The 16,053-nt window shown below is 40.7% G+C and overlaps 1 long non-coding RNA gene across 1 annotated transcript; it reads right to left on the bottom strand.

Annotated features, from left to right (window-relative positions):
- Positions 1-2,432: 2,432 nt before the first annotated feature.
- Positions 2,433-6,807, bottom strand: LOC143412685 (uncharacterized). Its single transcript, XR_013093211.1, has 5 exons — positions 6,636-6,807; positions 5,688-5,812; positions 5,448-5,507; positions 4,685-5,023; positions 2,433-4,587 (listed from the first exon to the last, which is right to left on the bottom strand). It is a non-coding gene; the product is annotated as an uncharacterized LOC143412685 (long non-coding RNA).
- Between the last annotated feature and the right edge of the window lie 9,246 nt (positions 6,808-16,053).

Here is a 16,053-nt window from a genome sequence, read left to right as displayed (position 1 = left end):
ACACTTTTGTTGTTGTTATAAATGTTATTTTGGTTTTAGCGACAGCAATTCTTTGCTTCTTTTTGACTTTTTAAAGATGCATCTTGTGGGCTTCAAGTATTTGGAGTTTCCATCCAAACTTCTACATTCTGAAGCCTCTACAGCTCTGAAGATATTCAGAGATGCTGAACCAAACAACCAACCGTGTCTTCTAAGCCTACATTTTATTTCTTTTTAGTTTGATGACAAAAAGTAGCCCCTCACTCAGCCGTACATCTCTGGGCTCAACTCTAAAGTCCAACCTCCTCCTTAGGTTTGTCCTTAAGGCTAAACGTCCAAATTCTTGAGACGTAACAAAATTCAGTTAAAATGAAGTCTTTATTTTAAACTAATCTTACAAACCAATACCAACTAAAAATTGGCAACTAATATTACCAAAGTCACTTTGACTATTCTCATAAACTGATCGGACTGCATTCATTTTATATATAAAGCTCCAGTCACCTCAAAGTGTTACTGGGCACTGCGCTGGTATGGAATGAGTGATAAACGTCTGTACAGGTGTTTTTGAAGTAATAATCATCATAATCTCAAACTTCCAGGAGTAAACTCCACTGACACCAAGTCCACCTGTTTGTCCACATTCTTTTAAAGATTTCAAAGTGAAACTTTTTGCACGGATTTTCTCTTCTTCCTGTTAAACCAGTCCTCTCCCACTCAATCTTACTTGTCCTTTTAAACTTGTAATTGTTTCTACATACTGATTTCACCTATGTTCTCTATTTCCTTCGTGTACATTAGAGACAGTATCTTACTTTGTGTCGGTCACAGACAGACGGCTGGATCCTGGAGACTCCAGATCACTCATCTTCAGTCAGTCTGAGAGAGAAACCAGCAGTACTGACTGTGAAAGGAGAACCAGAATCATGGTGAATCTCTTTTCAGGAGTCACATCCAAGACTGACAGAACAAAAAATGAAACACACTCATGGTCTCGTAAAAAGTGACTGTGAGGAGAAGGAGGCAGGCCTTCATCAACACAAATCAAACAATTATTAATTAATTCGATTTTTGATGGAAACGGAAACAAGCAAAATACGCACTTACTTTGACAGTTAATGATAATTATACTACTGTTTAACACCGCGTGTTTCCGTTTGAGTTAATCTAATTATGGTTCTGTGAAATAACACTCAGTGATTTTCAGAGTTCAGTCAGACTGATCTCAGAGTTATGTCCGTGATCACCACTGTATGAAAGCTTTAGTCACATTTAAGGGCAATATCACCAAAATACAGTAAAAGATCTCCTCCTTGAATGTTTCAGATAAAATGGAAAACAGACTCATGCAGTAAATATTCTTTTATTGGAGAGAAAACTGTGCAGTATAATTTACTCGAGATGTTGAAGATATGAGAGCATTAAACAGGCTGATGTTTGGAAGAGGCTCTGACAGGAGAGAGATGATACAGAAACATGGCATCCTTATAAAATACTGACACACTTTATGAACGGACAACTTTTCACAGCTCTTTGAACATTTAAATGAGCTGCATACTTTCCCCACTGAAACCAGCACAATCCCTCTGTGATGGAAACAATATTTGAACTAAATGTACTGTGGATAAATCAAAGCATTATCAAAGTTGTCCGTGGTTCCCTTATTTTTCCTTCTTTCCCTGTCAGATCCTGTCCTGCAGGATAAACATGACTGAGTGGTTCCCTGCATGCAGCTGTTACAGTTTGTGTTGGAGATACTTCTGCAAATACAGGAAGCAAATATCTAAAAACTGTTTTCAATGTTTTTACCAGTCTGTCAACTACAGAGAGCTGTCTGTTGTCCCCCTGTTCTCCTCTATATCTCTCAGCTGATGCTGGCTCCTTTAAATGTAACTTTATTAATCCCTCGGGAGGGGTCCTCTGGGGTTTTCACAAAGCTGAATAAACGTCAAACAGAAAACTGATTAAACAAAGTGTGAGACGGTGGAGAATTGACGCCAGCGCCCGGTTACATTTTAGACAGCAAGGAGCAGACGCAGTTTCACTCCACCGAGGGAGCTCGTGACATACTACGCGGCTTTCTTTAGACCGCGAAGGCGGGTCCTCAGGTGGAAGCAGCCTCTGAATTTGGACACCCCCGCTGTTTCCGGCCAGCCAATAATAACGGTGACATTTAACGTATTTTGTCGAATAAATAAACACTGTAAAATATATTTGCCAAACTGATCCATTTTATCATTAGGCTAGTATATATGTGTATCGTCACACCTATCTTCCATTTGACAGTCCTCATATTCTCAATTAAAAACTAAAACAGACATTGAAAATAACAAAAGCTAAACATTTAAAGAGGAAACAAAAATGTAAACTAATAAAAAAAAATAAAACGCAAATTCTGCTCTACATTATCTTTATGTGAACCATAAAGACTCAACAAGAGCAGCACACTCAAGTGAAAGAATAAATAGATCTTTATTGGTCTCAGGGTCATGATTGTACAGAGCATGTGCAGAACATACAAAAGAAACGATGGCACTTGGAATGTTCCATTGTAAAAATGTTTTTTAAAAAAAGCACAGTTCATAGCAATATACAGACTCACAAAGTAAGAACAAATATTCAAAGTTTGTTTCAAGGCTTTAGTGTCATCATGTCATCATCACAGTAAAAAGTATGGATGCTTTGCCCTTTGTAAAATACTAAACCCAAACTTTTTTGGACCAAGGAAATAAAAACAAACACAATGTTAAATAGTGTAACATAGGAAAGCACATTGAAAGACATGAAACTGTCGCTATAAATATAATGATAGGGCCACTTATCATTACCCTTTTGTTAGAGATACCAAGGAAATTTCATTAACCAGGTAAAAATGTGATCATGTACCTGAAAACATCCATTTCAACAGTTAAAGAGCAGTTATTATTGCTACAAAAATGTATACTCTGTATGTGCCTAATGCATTTCTTGGGGAGTCAAAAAACATACAGTATGGTCCCACAAATTCACTGTAATCAGGCCATGAAGCAGAAAACGACAGAAGATAAAAACGTAAGGCATGAATCACCTTTCTTTCCTTTAGTGATAAGCAGCTGGTAGCCAATGTCCCACAGCCCTCTGACTATGATCCTTCACATTCAACTTTCAACATTTGATAAAGTATCTAATAAAGTGCCCTAATGCTTAATGGGCACATTGTCTACCATACAGTATCACATAATACATAACCACATCTGGAATGCTACTCAAAGTTAAAGACTTCTATTATTCAGTATAATGCAGTGCTTTAGTGAAAATACAATAATGCTTAAATACTTGAACAGCTTGGGGTCGACTGGCGATTTACTTTGTGAACTCTGTAAACATCTCCCAGATGAGTTCATGCTGTCAGCCACCTTTTTCTAGTCTTATGAGATAAACATGATGCTCACTTTCTAAACCATGATCCCCATGAGAGTCATAAGGGAGATGAAGCAGGGTAATACCTTAAGCGTGTGGGTACCCTGTAAGTAAACTCAGTTTTTCAGAGAGATCCATCCCTCATTGTTATGTCCAGTTCGAAAACATCAAGACGGTGTCAGTAAAAATCCCTCATAATTTAAATCTTACTAAACAATTTACGGGACTTTTCCCTCTTAGCACCACAACACTGTTGTTTTTGGCAGCTAGAACAACCTAAAGACAAAACGGATCTGCAAACATGAAAACATTTTACTGGCAGAAAGTAACTTCAATAAAAACATGTTTCTCTTTTCAGGAAATTTGTGCTTGGATGTAAAACACACAAAATTCTGTCGGGAAAACGTAGGACCTTTTTTCATTTAGGAGTTTTAAAAGCACCTTTATACTAAAAACCAAATAAATAAATAAGAAAAAGTTTCAGTGCATTATAATAAATACTTTTGCATAAGGTTTACACATTTAGTGTATGACTTGTTAAGGTTCATGTTGTGAAGTAAAGCTTTGAAAGAAACTTAATTTGGACTCGTTCCAAATTTGGTGCATGAACTTGTTGTGCGCCATAATGTTTGCTCTGTTGACTTCGTTATGAAATATAAATTCTTTCGGTAATTTTTTTAAAATCAAAGTTAAAATTTCATTCTCGATGGGCTCCAGAGCGCTCTTAGTGGTAAACAGTGCAAAGAAATCTCTAAAAAATCCCAGCCAATCTATCACGTGACATATATACGGCCAGCATTAGAAAACATATGACAAAGGCACAAATCAAAGTGGTTCCGAGCCGAACCACAATCTGAATTTGCTTAATGTAGGTTAAACGATAAATGGATCCGAGCTTCTATTATTCTACTCTAATTAACTTCTCTGTGCTTTTCACTACAAGCCACACCTCAGCTTTTAACTGTCATTTTAAGTTTTAGATGTTTGGAATAAATTTGAGGGTCTTTCTAATTTAGACATGCTGAGATGTTGATGTCATTTCATAGTGGGGGGAAGCTGAGGATCCAATGTTAGTTTGGCACCTAATATAGATTAAGAGAATACCAGCCACCAGAATGATCCCTGCAATAACTGACAGTGACACAATGAGACCAAGATGGTTTCTTCCTGTAGCTGCGCCACTGCTGACTCCATTCCTGCTTCCTTCATCTGTCGAGAAAAAAAAATGCATTGGTGTGAATTGTCAGGAGTCAGGGAGGTGAAAACTCTTTTAAAGTGTCATCATTTGACATGAGCACAAACTCACCTGACTGACTGACATTCAGGTTTACGATGCTGAGGATTTCAGAGTCCATCCCTGGTCTTCTCTGGAAGGCTATACACTCGTATGTTCCAATGTCAGCAGTCGTCATGTTCATCAGTATCATTGAGAAATCCCCATTCTGCATGTGGGTATTGGTCAGGTTTACCCGGCCCGTATAAGACGGATCCTGGTCGTCTGGATCAAGTTGGTCATCACGATAGTGCAGCACGTATTCTGTCAGGTCACGTCTGGACCACTGCATGGCGAGGACTACCATATTTCCAGGAGCATTACATGGCAGAATGACCTGCTGGCCAAGTGAACATATGATGTTTTTGCAGTCTGAAGGACAAAAGAAACAAGACAGAGGTTTAAGAATAAAAATATACATCAGAAATGCATGTACTAAACAAGAAGCACTCCAAGAGCGCAAACCTCCACCAAGGGAGCTCACTGTCTAGCCAGTATTTACTTTTAAGGGAATACTATCATATTTCTTTCATATATTTAAGTTGTTTTCTGAGTGCAGTTGTTTGCAGTGCAGTAAAAGTTGATTTTCTAAATCGATACATATAATATCCCACAGCCATAGCAGGGAATGAGCAAGAGAAGAAGAGAGGTGTGAGGAATACGAGGGTGAAGGAAGAAATGACTTTATAACCTATTAATACAGTCAGTTATAACTAGTCTTGTTCTCAGTTATAGCAATCTAATGTAACCGAGGATTTAACAGTAGTTTACAAACTTTTTAGCAAAACCTACTTACCCACAGCGTCAACTATTGAAGTAAGCGCCAAAGAAAGCCATATGCAGATTTGAAGACATCCTGAAGAAACAATAAAGACAGAGGGATACATCCTTTAAATCACAAAGTGTTTCCTGGGTAAAGTTATTTGCTAGAAAAGCTGGTTTATTCTGCCTCAAAAGAACTTTCAAACTAACAGTTTTGAAAACTTTCAGACATATGACAACTCTAATACTAAGTCTATCACAATAAATAACTTACTTCGAGAGGTTTTTGCACGATCTTTGTGGTGACAGGATTGAACGGGCTGTGAAAATCATCTTCTTCCTCTTGAGTGGTTATTGGCAGCTGAGGTGTGGAAATGGAGCATGGGCACAAGTGTCAGACTGCAGGAAATAAGAGAAAAAACGGTTTCATGTAAAATAATACAAATATCTGCGGTTTTCAGGAGACAAAACAATGAAAAATCAGAGTGTCTTCCAAATGACTAAAACAGCTGATTTGTCCGTTTCCTATTTTTTTTGGCAGTAGTACAATGTTAAACTCTTTCTTCTTGGCTACCTGCCTGGTTTTTAATTTGAGACTCAGATGTTATATCCGTTAACACTATAGGGAGGGAAGCAGGAAGTTTAAATGATGGACCTTACATTACTCTGTGCTTTATGCCAGCTCATCCCAAACTCATTAAATTTGATAGATCTGGCAAGTACAGTCTGCTGTGATGCCGAGTGAATATCCATAATGCCAAAATCAGCGAGCAACACATCACAAAAGGACCATCAAGAAAACGCTCAGCATCTGTGCAACAGTTCCTAATATAATGACACCGATGAGTCACATCAAGTGATTTAGCAGTGATTACTCCCAGTACAGTCTTGTATACGATACGAGCTCTGTGCAGCAAACTCTCCGGTGCTTTTCAACACAAACACTGCGTCACACAGCGAGCCACCACTGCCACCACAGATATGCGGCGTGTACTTAGCATTTACACAGCACATAATGAGCGCACGTTTTCTTTGTACAATTACGGAAATCGACACCGTTGAATATAAGTTGGCATCTTGGCTGGCTTCAGACGGTCAGGTCAGACGAGCTAACGTGTCACTGTACTACTGTACGGTCATTTGCTGTTACCGGTTACACAAATACTACCCAAATGTAGGAAGCTAAAGCTAGCAGACTCAGCAACTGGTTCATAGAACTTACTCAGAAGTGCATATCCGAGAAGAAAGTCCTTCAATAAATACAGGAAGAAACCCGCCACACAGACCACTTCCAATCCGAATGATGACACCCTGGACTCAGGTTGCTTCACCCCCTTCGGACAGAAAACCATAGGGGCGTGCTGATTGGTCGGTTGAGTACGAGCCCTGTTTTTGCTCGTACCCTCATTGGCTCGTACTCAACTCACGCGGTGTTTCACGAAGTTTCTGTGTTTTTATCCTTAAATTCCAATATCTTTCCTTATGTTGGCAGAAATCACCGGTTTTCCGAGTATATTTATGACTCAGCATTATTGTACGGACCTTGTATTCTACTTATAATCAGTCAAGTCATTTTTAGAAACTGTCATGTTATATTTGTTGCAATTTAAGTCATTTTTAGAAACTGTCATGTTATATTTGTTGCAATTTCTGACTCTTTCTCTGTTAGTGACAGTTTTTACTGGATAAATGCCAAAACCTGTTGCAGCTTGTACCTTTTTAAGGTAATGTACTTTCTGTCTGTTATGAACCAAATAGGGCCAGGCAATGACATGAGTGAGGCACTCGCCGTCACTTACATGAACAAACTCAGGTGCAGTACACACACTGTCTAGTTGGGTGCTTACCTATCAGCTGCAGCACCTGTGTGTCCTACCCCGAGACAAATGATTTCTTCTACTCCACTCCTACCCACTCCTCCCACAACCAACATGTTTTTCAATGTTGTATAGATGCTTTCCTGTATCACTGATGTCTCAGTACTCCTGCCATGATCTGTAGGTTTAAGTTCAGCTTTGCCTAATGGTATCTGTAAATTAAATGACTGTAATTTCACCTAATGTTTTGGTAATATGTACAAATCCTCATTTCCTTCTACACTTACATATGCAGGAACCCCAAAATCCAACATTTACACCCCCATTTCACAATCTTTGCGAACTTTGATATATTTCCTATATAATATCTAATCTATGTGATTTACCAAATCTAAGACCCATCAGTGCTTATAAACTACCAGATGACTTCTGCTGCTTCTTCTATGTGTCCAGAGAATGCATGGCAAACACCCAAGGAGGGACTGTCGGACAACACTGTAAGCCTAGATGTTCACTCTTTATATATGAAACCAGCAATGAATGGAATTTGCATGCATTCACATTCATTTACTCTGTTGGAGCTCCAGCCACTAGAAAGCAGATCAGCGTGTAGGCTAATTATTAGCAATAATATCACTCAATAAAAAGAGAAGTTCACTTTGATCTGTTGACAAACTGCAGCGATTTCCTTTGTTTACTTTATGAAGCTACAGGACAGAATCAGTGGAGGGGTGGCGATTCGGGCACCTTGCAGTCACTGAGATGACCATGAACATCTCTGCACACCAAAGTATTCTACAGTCAAATCTGAGGCCATGTGCATGACAGCTAGAGTTTGACCAAAATGGGTCAGGAAACAGGACAATGATCCGAAGCACAGCAGCAAATCTCCATAAGAAGAGCTTAAAGAGAATCAAAGTGCTGCAGCGATCCAGTCAAAGTCCAGAACTCAACCCGACTGAAAAGTGGGTCCACCATGTGCCATGCTACAGGTTTCTTCAATGTGTTACGTTCTTAGTCTAGGCGTGTATTGAACGCAACAACAAATTGGCCCCACTCACGCACCACCCAAGAAAGAACACAAACAGTAGTATCTTTTAAAGCGCTAAGAAGCCATTTATTTGCTTCAGCAGTGAGCAGTGCCAAAAATAACAAACAAAACTCCCTAATGGTCCCTACACTTTCCTACACAAAATGAAAACCAACCAAAAGACAATTCACTTACCTAACTTTCTAAACGAAAAACAGGAGAAAACTTAATCAACAAAAATGGTTTGTCACGCCTACTAGGCTGCTGCAGTGAACAATATATACAAGGTGAACAAAATACACAATTGCTATTTTACAAATCTCCTGATTGGTTTTGCCTGCTCTGCCGCCGTTGCCGTGTGCACGGTCGGCCTCCGGAACTGTCTTGGTCCTTGTGTTGTCGACCCCCGTGTCGACCCCCTGAACTTTTCTCGGACTCTTGTTGAGCTCTGGTTTTGTTTTTGATCTGTTGTCCTGTGTTCTTGGACTGTTTTCTTGTGTTTTTGGTTTACTCTGGACTCTTGTGCTCCTTGTTTTTTGTTTCGGACGCTCCTTCCTGGATCCCCTCCGCCCACCCTGGTCTGGTGCTCGGTTTTGTTCTGGGTTTTTGTTTAGAGCTGTCGGGAGCCAGCCCTTGGAGGGGGGGTACTGTCACGGTTCTGGGTCAGTTTCGAACCAGTATTTTGAGTTTTGATTGTTAGTTTATTTTTGAATGATTGTTGTGGTTTTGGGTGCTATGATGATTATTATTAGAGTTCCATGTTTCTATTTATTTGTGTTCTCATGTTTTGTGTGGGTTTAGTTCCATGTGTCATTTTCTGTCTGTCTCTCAGTGTCGAGTCTGCGTCTTTGTGTAGTGTTCCTGTTTCCTGTTTTATTGTGAAGGTCTGCGTCTCGTGTGTGTGTGTTCAGTTTTACCTCTGTCTCGTCTTGTTGATTACTCCCAGCTGTGTTCCCTACCTGTGTGTAATCTCCCTGTGTTCTCTGTGTGTATTTAAGTCGCGTCTTCTGTCATTGTAGTTGGTCCGTCTATGTATCCACCATGTTTCATCTGTGTGTTTTTTTCTACAATTTTGCTTTGAGCGCTTCAAAGCTACACAGTTAAATTCACCTCTGCCGCTTTTAAACTGTAACCGTAATCAAGACCAAATCTGTCTGTGTGGATAAATACATGCACAGAAAAGTAGACCTAAGCTTTCTAAGTAAAGTAAAAATGAGTTAACTTCTTCTCTGCAGTGACAGCCTGTGACTGGCTCTGTTTCTGCTGGAACTGCCTCTTATTGTAACGTCATAAATAATTCATTCCTGTAAAAACATAAGCTCTAACAGTCCTGCTGTTGTTTAGCATCAAACCTCAAATGAAACGTGACGTATTATTTAACATCTGTTTGTCCTCCAGGCGACATTTAGAAATAATTTCCTTAATTTACTCAGTGATAAAGCAGCTTTAGAAACCACAGAACAGCATAAGGCTGGTACGGCTGTTTGATTTTATTCACTCGCTGCTTCGCTCGTGAGTCAGCACCGCCCCTCTCCTCGGCGTTAGTTGTCGGTGTTTGTCGTCAATACAATACTGTTAATTGTACTCTCTGCAGTGTTTAAATGCTTACATATACACACAGTTACTGTCCCTCCACACATACGACTCGGTTCTGCTTCTATGCCCCAGCTTTGTTTACTTTTTCCCACCGAGGCTTCTAGACTTCTGATTGGCCAACATTTCCGCACGGTTAGGAATCTAGCGCCACCTGCTGCTTTGGCATGTTCATAGCAGCGTTTTCCTTCATTTCTGCCTTTATGTGTGGACGGGATTATTTTTTAAAACGAAAACGGAAAATCTCCGTTTTCAAAAATACCCGTGTACGTGTGGACGTAGCCTCAGTCTCTGACTGGAAGCGCTAATTCGTCATTCGGCTTTTGTCAGACTAAAGTAACTGTTAAAACTGTTTGAAAAGCTCAGCTATACAACAAGGAGAGATTGAGAATTTCCTTTTAGTTTTCAGTTTATTTGATATTGACAAAAGTTAGTCAGTTTTGTCTGTTCTTCTGTAAAACAAACTAAGATTTATTTTTAGAATAAGTGGAATTGACAATTTAGTCTGTTTCGTTTGTTCTATTTTGAAACTTAAACGCTTTAGCGGCTGCCTTTTGTGTAGTTTGCAATATTTGCCTTTATTTATCTGAAAAAGTCTCATGTTCCTTAAGTACATCTACCCTGTTGAACTTATTATGGGAAATAAATATTTAAATAAAAACAAGCTGCTGATTATTTCACATTTTACTTGTGAGCAACGGCACATTTAAATCTTACAAATATAGTTATTTGGCTTATATCGTGATAGATATCGTTATCGCCTGAAATGAAAAAAAACATATCGTGATATGAAAAAATCTCATATCGCCCAGCTCTAGGTCATGGTACTGCCTATTGGACCTTAACTTCCTCTTGAGGTGTTGCAAACGAGCTTCAGCCAGTCGCTTGTTGTTTGGCAGCATGGGTGGAGAGCTGCCCTTGAAAGGAAGTGGCATCTCATAGTGTCCATCCTTCCTTTTTGTGATTGTGCTGCCGAGGAGTTTTACAAAATGAACATCATCTTGAGAAACATATTTATCTTGATAGTTTCTTTCGCTGAAATCCATTTCTAGGACCTTTAACACATCATTGACCGGAGGCAATGGCATTTCCTTTACTGCCACTCTGTGTACAAAGCTTTGATGTTCCTTTCTATCAAGATATGGATTTGCTGATCCTATGATGCTCCAGCCAAGCACGGTTCTTTGAGCAAATGGATGGTTTTCTGACCCTACAATGACTTCTAGAGGGGCCAGTGCTGATGGGCAATCATAGCCAATCAGCAATCCCACTTCACAGTCTTGAAGTGGCTGCAGCTTGTTTGCCAGTTGCCTCAGATGTGGCCACTGAAGTGCGGTGTCCTTTGTAGGAATGTGAGACTTATCGACTGGGATGAAATCCCTTGTGTATGCCTGGCGTAGCTGAACATGCGACTCACTATGGAGCCCACGAACTTGCAATCCACAAGCCACTTTGCTAGCTATGACTGTGTCTACTGCTGTCATTGTACTGAGCCTTAATTGCACTGGCTGAGTCTTCACATTTAGTGCAGAGACCAGATCTCCCAAGATGAAAGTTGAATCGCTCTGTGTGTCGAGCAGAGCATATGTGAGAATCTCACTGTGGGGGTCTTCTGCCAATGACACAAAAACTGGAACAATGCTAGACGTAGCTGAGGAGTATCTTGTCAATGTGTGTGACATGACATTACGGACTTCCTTTGTCTCATTTCCTGCAGCTGGTGAATCACTGTTTAACATTTCACTGGCTCCCTCAATTCTCTCTATGTGCAAGCAAGTTGGATGATTTCGACCACATATAGTGCATGTGTGCCTTCTTTTGCATTCTTTACTAGTGTGGCCCTTTCTTAAACAGCCGAAGCAAAGACGGTTTTCACGAATGAAAGCTCTCTTTTCATCAGGAAGCCTTGTGGCAAAGGTTGGGCACTTGGCGACACCGTGTGTTTCATCGTTGCAGACGAAGCATGGTGGTCTTGGCTTTGAAATTAAGGTCCCTGGTTTACCTGCAGAGTGCTTAGCTTGAGCATTGGTGCTGAGTGCCTTGGTTCTCTTAGGAAGCCTTTCATCTGTTACTTTAGTGGTTAATAAGAAGGGAGAAGCAATGGGGTTGCAGGCTATTCTAGCTTCCCTTTGTAGAAATCTGGTGAAATGAGCAAATGGTGGATACTCTTGACATCTGTCTAGTTCATCCACAACAACGCGACCCCATCTGCGTACCAGCCATTCGGGTAGTTTTTTGAGAAGTTTATGATTTTCTTCACAATCATTTAGAATTGCCAGCCCTTTAACATGAGGGATGGCCTCGGCACAACTTTGAAGGAAATCTGAAAACTCTCTGAGGGCTACTGGGTCATTGGGAGCTATTTTTGGCCATTTCATCAGTTTATCCCTGAAAGCCTTTTGGACGACAAATTAACTTCCATACCTCTCCTGAAGAATCTCCCAGGCACCCTGATATGCATCTTCTGAGTTTCGATAGAAGAATCCTTCGACCGCCTTCCGTGCCTCACCTGCAAGATAACTTTTCAAGTACAACATTTTTTCTCCTGCGGGGAGGGGTTTGTGGCCAATCAATGCCATAAAGGATATCTTCCAGTGTATAAACTTTAAAGGGTTACCAGTGAACACTGTGGGTTCAGGTGCAGGCAGACGGTTGGAGACGAACAAGCTTGCAAGCTCCTGTGTTAAGCTGACCTCCTGTTGCTTTTGCAAAATCTCAGGTGGTGCACACTGAGGTCGAAATGATTCAGCCTGTGGATTCAATGGATTCTGAGATTCAATGATTTGGCTATCAAGTTGTGATTTGTCATCTGCTTCATACTTAAGGCTTTCCAATCCATCGTAGTTGTTGTAAGCTCTCACTCTGGCTGCTGCTACTTTTACCTCATTTTCTGCCTGTAGCTGTTGCAGTTTAGTTCTCTCTTCCTCTAGCTTTGCTGTCATTTCTGCAATCATTTGTGCTTCCTTGATTTTCCACTCATGCTCTAAGCTACTCAACTTGGCTTGCTGTTCATGTATTCGTTGCATTGCCTTCGCCTGTTCTAGTTTAGCTGCAAGGTCAGCTTCGGCATCCACACGTTTGCTAGAAGTCGTAGAGGTGGCTCCAGAGTATGAATCTGAGCCCTTTGAATGCTCTGAAATAACTGTTTCTGTTTTCCCAAAAACAGATCCATACTCCTCCTTACTTAATATCATCCTTACACGCTCCTTCTCGAGCCTGTCATTAAAAGTCTTATCTATATCTTCTAGTCGTTTACTAATGAGATCACAAATTTCTGTTGTTAGGGCAACACACGCATTTTCTTGACAACATCTGGAGTAGAAGTATGATTACGTCGGATAGGCTCATACAGTTCATGCATTAATACTTCTTTAGCCTTAATGTCCGTTTGTGTTCTAACAAGGTCTTCGTTTGAGCAGAAACCTTTCAGCTTTGTTCTAACTCCTCTTGCTAACTCCTTCCAGGACTCATATGCCTTGCTAAATGACCTTTCATTTTTCTTGGCTTCCTGTTCATGCATCTCCTGCCCCTTTTCTGTTAGTCTTCGCTCTATGGAGCTGGACCTGGCCTCTTGTGCCTCTGTAGATTTGTCTATTTCTTCAACAGGGGACAACATTATTATTAATTTTATTTTTGGCTTGTTGCACCTGCCCTTTTAAGTGTATATATCTGAACTCAAATGGGTTGAGTGGTGGTTTCAAACTTATTAATGTCACACAGTGGAAAATTGTGTTTTTATATTTTGTTTTGGATCAGACTGTGTTGGTACAGGGTGTCGATTTTATTTGCATGATTTTATTGTAATAGTGATATTGCATGTTTGTTTATTGATATTCCTATTGCATGATTTTATCTCCATATTTATAGTGTGTGTTTAGTGTTGATTGAACAATATGTTTTTTATTATTCCACTGTGGATTAAGCGGACAATTGTAGGCACCTGTGAGGTGGGGGCGTTCCCCGTGGTGGCCTATCAGCCACCAAACTGACTTAAGGGAGATAGTGAGCGCAAAGACTAAAAAGAGAGAGACACACGAAAAGTGGAGAGCTGGAAAACAAAACGTGTGCAAGCCAGCATATGAGAAGAAGGACCTCTGGCCTGACTGTGGGGCGCCACGAGACATTCGGCGATCGGCCAGCACAACCCGGCGATCCAGTCCCGACGGACAGAATAGCGACCGTGGGAGGCGACGCGTGAAATCCACAGTAGGGCAGGGGTACGCCTCTGCCTGCATCTGGCGGAGCTACGAGGGAGGCCGTGCGCGGAGGTGGAGAGTAGCTGGACTGCACGATTGCGCACAGTCAGGTGGAGATAGGAGCCTCCTCCCTGGTCTTCTGCTGGCGAGAGTCCACATCCCGGAAGAGGAGTTCCTCTCCTGTCTCTCTCAGCTCAGGAGAATTTGCCCGTGTGTTGCGGGACTGGGAGAATTAGGACCCTGGGGGGGAGTTTTTAGTATAGGGAAAAACATTCATTTAGCTTTGTGTTTTTAGCGTTTAATCATTCCTGCCGGCAGGGTTTTTAGCGGGTTGTAAACACTATTTTTATTGTATACGGGGATTTTAGCTTGTATTTGGGGTTCTGACTGTGTTTTATCCTGAAAATAAATGGTGTGTTTGAAGCCAGCTAAATTTCTGTCCTCTGAGCTCTGACCCACTCACTCCCCTTTCTGCTTGTATAGGCGTGGTGGTGAAGATTTAGTTCCACCAGTTTAGCGGCTACATAATTTTGGCGTTTGTCGACAGGATACAAGTTTGGGGAGCAGTGTTCCGCACCTGGAGTGCAGATATAGAGATGATGATGCCGGTGTATCCGGGTGCCCCTTGGGTACCAAAATATAAGGGTCCTGAAGCAGATGTTTCATATGGAGATTGGAAAGAACAAATACAAGGTTTATTGAATGCTCAAGAAATAGCTGAGGCCCGGAAAGTAGAAATTTTAATTGGGGCTTTAAGCGGTGAGGCAAAGCGTCAAGTAAGCGTGTTAGAAGAAAAAGACCAGATTAGGAAAATATTCGCATATCTAGATTCTCTATATGGTGACAATAACTCCCTAGCGGTTTTGAGGTCGCAGTTTTTTAGCTGTATCCACAGGTTTCTGTAAGAGCATACGTAGGCTGCCATGACAGACCACTACTTCCGTTGTCCGGTTTTATACTTCCGGTTACTCAAAGCGAGACCCAGCGTTCAGTCGTTGCTAACAACAAAATCAGTTACTTTGTGCGGTAATAAGTGGCTTTACCTGTTCGAAGATGAGCTCGGGTTCAACGTGTGTCAGTCAGTCAGAGAGAAACCAGCAGTACTGACTGTGAAAGGAGAACCAGAATCATGGTGAATCTCTTTTCAGGAGTCACATCCAAGACTGACAGAACAAAAAATGAAACACACTCATGGTCTCGTAAAAAGTGACTGTGAGGAGAAGGAGGCAGGCCTTCATCAACACAAATCAAACAATTATTAATTAATTCGATTTTTGATGGAAACGGAAACAAGCAAAATACGCACTTACTTTGACAGTTAATGATAATTATACTACTGTTTAACACCGCGTGTTTCCGTTTGAGTTAATCTAATTATGGTTCTGTGAAATAACACTCAGTGATTTTCAGAGTTCAGTCAGACTGATCTCAGAGTTATGTCCGTGATCACCACTGTATGAAAGCTTTAGTCACATTTAAGGGCAATATCACCAAAATACAGTAAAAGATCTCCTTGAATGTTTCAGATAAAATGGAAAACAGACTCATGCAGTAAATATTCTTTTATTGGAGAGAAAACTGTGCAGTATAATTTACTCGAGATGTTGAAGATATGAGAGCATTAAACAGGCTGATGTTTGGAAGAGGCTCTGACAGGAGAGAGATGATACAGAAACATGGCATCCTTATAAAATACTGACACACTTTATGAACGGACAACTTTTCACAGCTCTTTGAACATTTAAATGAGCTGCATACTTTCCCCACTGAAACCAGCACAATCCCTCTGTGATGGAAACAATATTTGAACTAAATGTACTGTGGATAAATCAAAGCATTATCAAAGTTGTCCGTGGTTCCCTTATTTTTCCTTCTTTCCCTGTCAGATCCTGTCCTGCAGGATAAACATGACTGAGTGGTTCCCTGCATGCAGCTGTTACAGTTTGTGTTGGAGATACTTCTGCAAATACAGGAAGCAAATATCTAAAAACTGTTTTCAATGTT

The sequence above is a fragment of the Maylandia zebra genome, linkage group LG15 (assembly GCF_041146795.1).
Source record: "Maylandia zebra isolate NMK-2024a linkage group LG15, Mzebra_GT3a, whole genome shotgun sequence".
Classification (NCBI taxonomy): domain Eukaryota; kingdom Metazoa; phylum Chordata; class Actinopteri; order Cichliformes; family Cichlidae; genus Maylandia; species Maylandia zebra.
Note: the sequence above shows the minus strand (reverse complement) of the source record. Positions and strands in the feature narration are given on the sequence as shown.